An 11811-nucleotide genomic window follows, 5' to 3' on the forward strand; every position below is an offset into this window, starting at 1 on the left:
CATGTTTTTCTGTTCACTAGAACATGAAGTTTTTGAGAGCTGAAACTCAGCTTGAGTCAGATCTTGGTTCCCAGAATATAACACAGTGCCCAGTATAAATGTTATTGAATGAATCATTCTGACATTTGCTTCCTGCTTGATAAAGCATTGCTATCACTGTGTCAGTTTAGTCTTTCTTATAAAACATATGAAAGATGACTTGATATAGGAAACACCTGTTTTCAAAATTCTCATCACTTGATTCCTTTTTGTTGGTTGGTTGTTCTTTACTGCATGTTCTCATTTTTAAAAGCTTCTATTCCTGACTTGGCTTCCTAAAGAACTTTGGCTAATCTACCACTGCATTTCCTTCAGATCTGATCTTATAGTAGCACTACATTAAACAATGCACTGAAGTTTTTCTGATAAACAGAAATTGATGTGCAGAAGAGTCCTATATAATGGTATTTGATTGCATTCCTGATTGAATTAATAGAAGTACAATAAGTATTTTGAGGTTTTGCTCAGTATTACATAGAAGCAGCCAATAAAGATGTGAACCCAGAGATCTGTTGAAGTGTCGTGTGTAGGTGAGTACACTCACGTTAAAATATAGTCTCTTTGATTTTTGTTTGAATTTGTTACCCATTCATCTTTTTTTTTTTTTTAAGATTTTATTGTTATTGGAAAGCCGGATATACAGAGAGGAGGAGAGACAGAGAGGAAGATCTTCCATCCGATGTTTCACTCCCCAAGTGAGCTGCAACGGGCCGGTACACGCCAATCCGATGCCGGGAACCCGGAACCTCTTCCGGGTCTCCCACACGGGTGCAGGGTCCCAAAGGTTTGGGCTATCCTCCACTGCTTTCCCAGGCCACAAACAGGGAGCTGGATGGGAAGTGGAGCTGCCGGGATTAGAACCGGCGCCCATATGGGATCCTGGAGCGTTCAAGGCGAGGACTTTAGCCACTAGGCCATGCCGCCGGGCCCTACCCATTCATCTTTTAAAATTTTTTCCAATACTTTGGGTTTTTGTTTCTCTTCACATCTGACTTCTAACCCAGTTTCCCAATTCAACACCTATAGCACTTTTCTGTGTTTTTCCATTTGTCTCCCACACTTGACTACAAGACCTCTAATGAAAAGAACTTGTTTTCATTGAGCTTTCTAAATACAGCACCTGCTAACAAGATTGCAAAATTCAAAAACATCACCTTTTTATATGGCCCATTGGGCTTTGCCAGGCCACAAACAGGGAGCTGGATCGGAAGTGGAGCTGTGGGGATTAGAACCGACGCCCATATGGGATTTCTGTGTGTTCAAGGTGAGGACTTTAGCTGCTAGGCTATTGTGCCGGGCCCCAGAAAACCTCTCTTAATGACAGGCAGGTAGTGCCAATTTGGAAACAGGTAAATTAAACTCTAGGAAGATTAGTGGTGGGGGTGGGGACTATTTTCTAAAATGTTTACATTTCAAAGGGATGTCACTCAATTACTTCAGAAAGCATATTTAGCATTGTCAAAAGAGAAACTGAATTTAACAAGTTCAGTTAAAGTTCTAACCAGCTTTAATTTGGGACTCATGAATTGGGGCTGCCTCCAATTAGGACAATGGCAACCCCATGGAGCTTAGGTGAGAGAAATGAAACAGAAAAACAGGGAAGGAAAGATGCTGGGCTAATACCAGGCTCCTCCGAGGGTCAAAGCAGAGGCAACTCACTTCCTGCACTGACTCAGATACATTTTTATCTCCCGTTTTCAGCAAAACTGGTCAGTTTGGGGATTGACTGGCTTCCTTAAAGTTTCAGCTTGATCATGTAGCCTTCAGCAGGAATGACTGTTTCGGCTTGGCCCGATCTGTAGGAGCCTAGTGCAAGAGCTCAGTCCAGAAAAACAACCTCCCATCATTTTTGTTTAACAACTTTGAAACAGACTTGCATATATCTCAAAGTCATCTGAAGCATGTATCTACAAAAGGGATAGAGGTAGTTTTCTTTCCATTTTTGTGTAGTGTAACACTTACTGTTGTCCACCTTTAGCAAAAAAAATATTAATTTGTCTAGTGATTTTTAAAGCAAAGATAGGACGGGGGGTGGGACTCTCAACTACTGTTCCATTCCCCAAATGGTTGCAATATCCAGGGCAGGGCCAGGCTGAAGGAAGGAGCCTAAAACTCCATCCAACTTTCCCACATGAGTGGCCAGGGCCCAAACACTTGAGCCGTTTTTTTGTTATTGTTGTTGCTTTCCCATGGACATTAGTGGGGAGCTAGATAAGAAGGTAAGAAGCCAGGACTCAAAGCAGTGCTCTGAGATGACAGCTTCCTAAGTGGTGGCTTATCCAGCTGGGACAAAACACTGGCCTCCCTTTTTAATTTGTGGACAAGTGGTGGAAAGCAAGTAGTGACATCAGCCTACACATTTGTTTTCAGCTCCTATGCCATAATGAAATGATTCTTCCCAGGAAGACAGAGCAAAGTCAAAACTTGTAGCTTCCTTGCTCTGCCTGAGCAGGCTGACATTATTTGGCTTGCAGCATGGAAAGATATAAGACATAGAGTACTTTCTACAGAGAACAACCAGCCAACAGTGAGAGTGTGATATCAATAGATGCAGATCAGCCTGAAATCTAGCATCTCTTTCAGTGAAAGAAGTTCCCCTCACCCCCGCGCAAGTCAGTCTCACACAAAACAGTGCTCTTGTGCAAACTAGCACACTCTCAGAAATAACCACAGTGAGAAATTCTGAGCTATAAGCCACAACCCCCTGGCTGACTGAAGGGCTCTTTCATTAACAGCAGGTTGCCCACAAGCCACACCCTGATGTAACCCAAACAGAAAAATCCTTGCTGGGTCAGGGATCTAAAGCATAACTTCTGACTAATCAGTGGCTTATCATTAAGCTGTACTGGCCCTGGGAAAAACCCTGGCTATAAAAAGCTTTAAATAACAATAATGAAAATAACAACAGGAAGTTAAATAATCTGAATACAGAACATCAAAATTGTACCTAAGCAGAAGATGCAGAATCAGTCTAGCCAAGTCACTAAGCAAAGTTAACAACAATCAGCCTCAGAGAGGAATCAGAACAAGTTGTTGATATACCTTATATAAAATACCCATTCTTTTTAACCGAAAAAGGATGTTGAAAGTAACAAGAAAAGATGACTCTTAGAGAAAACCCAGACAACACAAATTTGCCTTAGATGGAGTGGATAAGTTAGTTGGCAAAGGCTGCAAAATATTAAGAATATGTTTAAGGACCCATCAGGGATTATGTTTAAAAATGATAGGCAGATATATAACATAATGAGTCATCATATGGAAAATATCAATCAATAAATATAAATATTTAAAAAGAACTGAATTAAAAATCTGGAACCAAAAAGTGCAAGGACTTTGGAGCTGGCATTGTGGCACACTGGGTTGAGTTGCCACTTCTAACACTCACACTCAATATTGGAGTGTTGGTTTAAGTCCTGGCTGTTCTGCTTTCTAATCAGCTCCCTGTTAAAGTTCCTAGGAAGGTAGTGACTAAACAGGTAAAGCTTCTGCATGCAACACTGACATCACATGTGGGTACTGGTTCAAGACCCGGCTGCACCACTTGTAATCCAGCTCCCTGATAGTATCTTGGGAAAATCATGGGGATATGGCCCAAGTTCTTAAAAATCTATCAGCCAAAAATGTTACATCCAGCAAAGCTGTTTTTCAACAATGAAAGTAAAACACATTTCCAGAAAAAACAAAAAACTCAGATAATTTATTCTTAGCTGTGGTAGGTACAGCAATGGCTCACCAAAGCTGTCCTTGTTCTAATGAACACAGGGTTGGAGTAACAGTTTTGAAGAAGAAAGAATGGACCACTACTGAAAAATTGCAAGAAACGTCCAGAAGTTAGGAAAAAATAAGGAAGCAGAGCTTCATGTACAGCTTCCAAAGAAGGCTTGGCGAACTGCTTACACTTTTTCTGGATAGACTTTGGACTTCTTGACTTGTAAGATGATAAATCTGTGCTGTTTTGGGTCACTAAGAAGCAATAGGGAACCAATATATTAATAAAGTTGCCCTTTAAAATGAAGGTCCTCAGGATAAAAAAGGGATGTCATAGAATATTTTCAATTCACACATTGAAACAGAGAACGCTGGTACAATAATTATTGTGATAACTATAAAAGACCACATAAGTCCTCATTTCTTAGGTGATTTAAGAAAGTATTACATCAAATTCTACATACTTTTATCAAAGCACAAAACATCTACCCATATTCTAGTAATTGTCTTAGTCTTTACAGGATGCTATTACAAAGTATCATAAACTGAGTAGATTATTAACAGCAGATACTTAGGAGTTAAAATTCTGGAAGCTGGAAAGTGCAAGATCAAGGCTCTGGCAGATTCAGGTGCTGGTGAGGGCCCTCTCCTGATTCGTATATACAGCTTTATCACTTGGCCACCACATGGTGGAAGGGGTAAAGCAGCCTTCTGAGGGCTAATCATGTCCCAAAGTTTTCACTGGTGAATAGGTTTTCAACATGTGAGTTGTGAGCAATCAAAACATGCAAACCATATCATGCCTCCTCTGGACCCCCAACATTCATTTCCTTCTCACATGTAAAATACATTCATTACATTTGGATAAGCACACAATCCCACTGAAGCAATAACTCAAAAATCCAAAAAATCACCTAAATGTCATCTAAATCATACATGAGCCAGACTCAGGGTGTATTTGATCTTGAGACAAGCTGATGTCCCCCTGTGAACCTGTGAAATGATGCCACTTATGCATTCCCAAAACACAATGGTAAGGAGAAGCCAAGGATGGACATTCCCAATCTAAAAGGGAGAAACGGGAAAGAAGAGGTAATAGGTCCCAATAAGGCTAAGACTTTAATGCCGAAAGTTAATCTTCGACTTGAGGGTCTATTTTCCAGGCTTATTGGATAGAAGGTCCCACCTCTCCAGATTTTCCAGCATTAGCTTGGTCTCCAAGGTTCAGGGCAGTCCTGCCCCCGTGGCTTTGCTGGGTGCAGTCCAGTGTCAGCTTATGGGTTAGAATCAAGTGCCTGCAACTCCTAGGCTGTAATCACATCCTGTTGCTTTTATTGGTCTGAGATCACAGTGGTGACGCCAACACCACAGTTCTCTAAGCACTGTACTAGTGGGTATTCTCTGTAGTAGCCTTGGCTTCATGGCAGCCCTCTGCCTGGGTTGAACACCCTGGGTTCTAAGTAGTTCCATTCATCAACATTTAGATAGAAGTAGCCATGGCCCACCCCTTCATATTCTGTCTACCAGTAAAGCTAGTAACATGTGTCACCAGAGTTTGTTGGTGGTGCTCTCTGGAGAGAAGCGACCACTATAGATTGTGCCCATCGGGACCCACCAGGGGAACACCTGGGACAGTCAAGTGACACTGAGCCAGAACTTGGGAGAATCTTGAAGCAATGCTAAGCAACAAGTACCGAGACTCTGTGTGCCCTGCTCCTCTTTAGAAATATTCTGCCTGCAAGGCCCTTGCACTCAGACCATCACTGGGTGATATACGAAATGCCTGTACAGTTATTCTTCTATTATCGTACTGAATAACACCTGGTTGTTCCATACTGATCCCCTTACTAGTTGCTTGCTTATACCCTCTCCCAGATATACATTCGCATGTTTTACAAAATGGAAGGAGAATTTTCAAAGTTTGTACATTTTGTTTGCATTTTGATTTTAAAAATCCATCTTTAAATCATTTATCTCTTCTCAAATTTTATTATTCAAACATTCTTGCAGAGATAGGTCCCACCATCAACACCTGGCTTAGATTTTTTTTTCCAGCAAAATATTTCATTACTTGTAAGATCGATTTTCCATCAAACACTAGAACAGAAACAGAATTCAGCCATGTTCTTTACCACGTTTTCGTTAAACACGCATTTTCTTTCCTTTAGTTTCCAAGAATCTCCTTTGTCTAAATCCTGTTCCAAATGACCTTAACCATCCACACCTGCACCAATGTTCTCACAGCCACTTGGGTATTCTCTAAGAAGATGAGGCACTCTCTCTACAGCACTTATGTTTTGATGAGGCCTCACCAGACACATCATTTAAGATCTATTCTTAGAAATTTAAGCTTTATCTAATATGAACTTTAACATTTTTCCCAGACTATTCATCATCCACTTTTAAAGCCAGTTTTACATTTTAGGTATTTCTGAGAGCAGAACCTCCACTTCTTAGTACCAGCTTTTGTCTTGATCCATTTGGTTGGCTATCATACAATGCCATAAAATGGGGAGTTTAAAAATAAATGTATTTCTCGCAGTACTGAATGCTGCAAAATCTAGGATAAAGGTGCTTGTAGATTTGGTGTCTGGGGGAAGCCCACTTCCTGCTTCCTAAACAGCTACTTCACTATGTCTTTATATCGTGAAAGGGCAAGGCAACTCTTGTAACAATTTCATAATGGCATTAATGCCATTATTAGGGCTCTGTGCTCATTACCAAACCACCTCCAAGATGTCTAGCCACCTAATATCAACAGCAAGCTGCCCTTAACCATTAGTACACCAGCATTCTCTAATAGTTGCTTACTGTCCTGTTCACAGCAACTAGCTAGCCCATAATCATCATACTTGCTAAACTTTTTACGAGCTGTCTTTGAGAGTTCCTGATAAGTCCAAACAGAACCAATTATAAGCCAAGATGCAGCTGGAGTCTGCACAGATTGATTCAAGCTGATCTTATAAGTCATTACAATGCTAAATGACATTTTGGGAACAATATTTGAACATGCAATAGTCCCCACGTGCTCCAGGGATGTTCCATACGACTTTCCTTTTTCATCTATCTGGTCTCATCATTCAGTTTTGTTCATGTGTTCCACTAAGTCCATAAATTTTCAAATCATTTTTGAATAGGGAGCTCTATGTGGTTCCCTATCCCAATCTGCTTAGCCTCATAAATACACACACACACACAGACACACTTTTCAGGTTTTTTTTTTTAACTTTTATTTTTAGGAGTGCAGTGGGGGTAAATCTGTTGCTTGGCAACATCATCACATTGGTGATTAGGTTTTCAACATATGAATTTGGAGGATACCATAACATTCAAATTATAATTTTCATAGCCCTTTCCTCCTAACCAGAGATTTTTAAAGGATTTAAAGCTTGTCACCAGTGATTTTATCACTTCTGAATTATTTTGATTCACTGATTATTTGGATTTAATAATCCATTAGTTGTTTTTTTAAAGATTTATTTATTTTTGTTGTAAAGTCAGATATCCAGAGAAGAGGAAAACAGAGAGGAAGATCTTCTGTCTGCTGATTCACTCCCTAAGTAGCTGCAACAGCTGGAGCTGAGCCAATCTGAAGCCAGGAATCAGGAGGTTCTTCAGGGTCTCCCACATGGGTGCAGGGTCCCAAGGCTTTGTGCTGTCCTTAATTGCTTTCCCAGGCCACAAGCAGAGAGCTGGATGGGAAGCAGGGCCCCCGGAACACGCCAGGATCCCATATGGGATCCTGGCGCATGCAAAGAGAGGACTTTAGCTGCTATGCTACCGTGCCTGACCCATTCATTAGTTTTTGTGGAAAGTCTTTTAGATGTTAGTGAATATTTCAGAAATACGTAAAGCTTTCTAGCTGAAAGTGTTGCCCTTCCTCAGAAGCTCACATGCTGTATTTGATGTTGTCTGTTGCTATGGAAAAGTCTGAGACTGGCTTGGTTTTCCCATTGTGCTAAAAATATCAAACAAAATTGACCATTTAGCCATCTTAAAGTATATAGCTCAGTGACAAAATTCAAACTGTTATGTAATCCTGGATTTCATCCATCTTCAGAACATTTTAATCTTGCCAAAATGAAATTATGTGCTCATTAAGTAATAGCTCCCAATCTCCCTCACCTCAGGAAGCTACCATTATCCTTTTTATTGTTTTATACCTGCTATTTTGTTTTCTCTAATCTATTTATTATTCTTAATTCATAAATAAAATGTATATACATATCATACACAACATATTTTAAAAGATATATATATGTCAAAGTGGCTAAATGGAGCTAAGCATACAATTTATGTCATATACCTTTTTGTAATATGAATACTTAAATATGCTCCCTGGCATTTTCCAGGAATATAATATAAATCAGAAGAACAACAGGAGGAAGGAAGAGGAGAGGTATATGATCTGAGAGGGAACCTGATGTCAGTATTAACTCTGAAGGTGAGCACCGGTGACAGCCATGCCACCATGTCAGCATCCCTGGGGTCAGAACATTAGGTCAGCAACTTTTCTCTTTGTGGACAAGGACCTGCTGGAACTAGGCTGCACTGCCCTGCTCAACCACAAGGTACATGCTGTGATAGAGTTGCTGATGGTGACATGGATGCCCTAGTCACAGCGATGAAGGTGGAAAAGTCCCCCCCAAGAGACCTGTGCTGATATGGGCTGGGGGGGGAGAAGAAGGGTTGGACAACCAAATCCAAGAAATTGAAGAATCTGTGGAGTTTCCTTTCACCCATCCAGAATATTAGGAAGAGATGAGAACACGGGTTCCCAATGGGGTCATTCTCCATGGTCCACCTGGCACAGGTAAAACCTTATTGGCAGAAGCAGAATTGTATCACTATGCTGAAGAACATGTACCATTCATCATGTTTCTCCACAAAATTGACAAAAAGATATGACTCAAATTCTAGGGTTGAGAAATTCAGCCAACAACGTTGGAACTGTTGAACCAGCTGGATGATTTGATTTGAGAAAACATGTGAAAGTTTATTATGGCCAAAAACTGAACAGAAACTTTAGATCCAGCACTAATCAAACTGGGCCACACCAACAGGAAGATCAACTTCCTCTTGCCAGATAAAAAGACTAGGAAATTTTTCTTTCAGATTAACATGCCTAGGCTGATGCTGGCTGATGATGTAACCCCTGACCATGGTTAAAGATGACCTCTCCAGTGCTGACATCAAGTCAACCTGCACAGAAACTGGACTGAAGGTCTTGAGAGAATTTGGAAACAAAGTAATATATGACAATTCTTCAAAATCTAAAGGGAATCTTTTTTTTTTTCTTTACAAAAACAAATGAACAGGGCCCGGCGCCATGGCCTAGCGGCTAAAGTCCTCGCCTTGAAAGCCCCGGGATCCCATATGGGTGCCGGTTCTAATCCCGGCAGCTCCACTTCCCATCCAGCTCCCTGTTTGTGGCCTGTGAAAGCAGTTGAGGACAGCCCAATGTATTGGGACACTGCACCTACGTTGGAGACCCAGAAGAGGTTCCTGGTCCCGGCTTCAGATCGGCACGCATCGGCCCATTGCGACTCACTTGGGGAGTGAATCATCGGACGGAAGATCTTCCTCTCTGTCTCTCCTCCTCTCTGTGTATCTGGCTGTAATAAAATGAATAAATCTTAAAAAAAAAAACAAATGAACAAACAAATCCAACAGAGGTTGGTGGTGTGGTGTAACAAGTTAAGCCTCTGCCTGCATGCTGAGCTTCCATATGGGTGTCAGGTTGAATACTGCCTGCTGCACTTCTGATGTGTTTATGGCTTGCCTGCAAAAGTAGCACAGGATGGCCCTGCACCCACGTGGGCAAGCCAAATGAAGTTCCTGGCTATGGTAGCCATTTGGGAAGTGGGCAGAAATGTGTGTGTGTGTGTGTGTGATTCTTTCAAATAAATAAAATGAATGTTTAACAACAAACAAGGAGGTATTCCTGAGTTCTATGTGTGATAGACCACAGCTACTTTCAGGATAATGGCTGGAGTTTTCTGTACACAGCAGCCAGGTGTGGATGATGAAGCTGCCCAGAGTAACCCATGTTCTAGTTGATTTATAATAGCCAGTATCTTATGTATCTTTCGTAGTGTGAGATGTCCTTTAGTAATTGTTGCACTCTGCTTACCAATAGTGTGTGCTTTTTCACATACAAAAAGAGAATACAAAATAGTACAAGCTACTAACTATAGTTACCATATCATATGAGAGGTCTATTGGACTTACTATTCCTATGTAATTGAAACATTTAACATATTCCAAACTTCCTTTTCGGGTCCCTGGCAACACCAATTCTATTCTGTTGCCCTGAGTTCAACTTTTCATGATCAGAAAAAAAGAAAGAAAACAAAGACTGTTAGTATCAGAAATAAAAAAGAGGCATTACCAAATATTCTACAAATTTAATGGTTAAGATTGACATGCCACTATAATTTTAATGGTCTTTGATTATTTAAAAACTTACCATCTATAAGTGCATCAGTTATCTTTTCATTTTTAACTGTTTAGTTAATTATTTAGTGGAGTATTAAACCTTTGACTATAATCTAAGTTAAAAATGCTATCTCAAAACCTGAAAAAGAGAGTGAAGAGGAAGGGAATTATTCTATTTTTAGAATTGTAACTGAAGTGCATTGAATCTCTGTATTATTACCACATTAACATGAGAATCAATAAGAATTGTGTTGTAGTAATTATCCTGCATTTGCTGTGACTCTGGTAACTCTAATGTATTAATAAATTCCATATAAATAAAACAATGACTAGGGAATAATAAGAATAATTTGAGGGCAAAGCACAATGGTAAATAAATAAGAAGTTACAGCAATAGTTTCCCTCCAGCCTGCAAAACCAATTTGGAGATTTATTCACACACTAGCCACCTTCACATGGGCTACAGAAGGCAGGAGAGTGATCACAGAGCCTAGATGCAGTGCACTGTTAAGGAAAGATGCATTGAAGAAGGCAAAAAGGAAAGAGTTCTCCATACATCCTCTTCCTCAACCCCAGGCAGCATAGTGTGGAAAGAGATCCTCCCATTTGAGTAAGGGAGAGGGAATTCAGTTCAATTCTTCAACTTACAACTGAGTTCCAGGCCCATTACAGTGAAACTCAGCTCCAGAAAGGGCCTTACTGCCCTTCCCAAAGGCTAGTACCTGCACACTGAGCCCCCTGGACCTTGCCTGGCCATACTGCCAAGGAACTATCTCCACCAGGCCTCTCCCAACATCACACAAGGAGCACAGAGCAAGATTCAGGCTGCTCAGGAGCAGAATGGGAAAGTAAACACAGGAACTCGAGGTTGGCTCTGCCAGGGTGAGATCCAGCACTGGATGGAGTCCAAAGATTTCCATCCTCTGGCTAGAGGTCAGAGAGACTTGCTCTGGTCATACTGAAGAGATCTCTGCTCCAAGTGCGGCAGATGGTGCACTGGCCTATATCACTGCAGTTTTGCATAAGCTTGATGTTCACCCACAGGACTGTGGAGGGCCCTGTGAATGTAAGAAACAGTATGATCCAGATAAGTGTAAGCCTGGGTGGCCAAGGGACTGCCTGTATCTCTCCTTCCCCAACCTTAAAGCAGACAGTGAGAACCAAAACTGTAGTTACTAGGAAGTAAAACAGGGTAGTTAACACAGGACTGCCTTAGAACGCAGTTCTGGGTTGGTAAAGCCCAACACTGGACAGATTCCAATGGCTGGTGCCAGATCCTAATGGTCCCTTTTCCCGGGTCAACACCTATTGATGGAGGCTAAAAGTCAATTTGAGACCTGCAGGCCCAGCATCACCAGTGGTTGGTTGTAGCAAGCTCAGGCCATGAATCCAATTCAATATAACAGGCATCACTTAGCACCGTAGACCTTGGTCCTTGCCTCTGTGCTGTACTGGTCATGGGATGTTTTAGTCTCTGGCTATGGTCTAACATTGATGACTACAGGACTACCAACTCCATTCTTTCCCCACCTACAGACAGAACAAAGTTGAGAACATAACTGTATACATGGAGTAAGCAAGTGGAGGTAGGTGGCAAGCTAGGGAAACTGGGGCTGATCACAT

The 11811-nt window shown here is 41.1% G+C and overlaps 1 pseudogene; it reads left to right on the top strand.

Annotated features, from left to right (window-relative positions):
* The first annotated feature begins 1589 nt into the window (after window positions 1–1589).
* LOC118760436 (26S proteasome regulatory subunit 4-like) lies at window positions 1590–11367 on the top strand (annotated as a pseudogene).
* The last annotated feature ends 444 nt before the right edge of the window (window positions 11368–11811 follow it).

This window comes from Ochotona princeps, chromosome X (assembly GCF_030435755.1).
Source record: "Ochotona princeps isolate mOchPri1 chromosome X, mOchPri1.hap1, whole genome shotgun sequence".
Lineage (NCBI taxonomy): Eukaryota > Metazoa > Chordata > Mammalia > Lagomorpha > Ochotonidae > Ochotona > Ochotona princeps.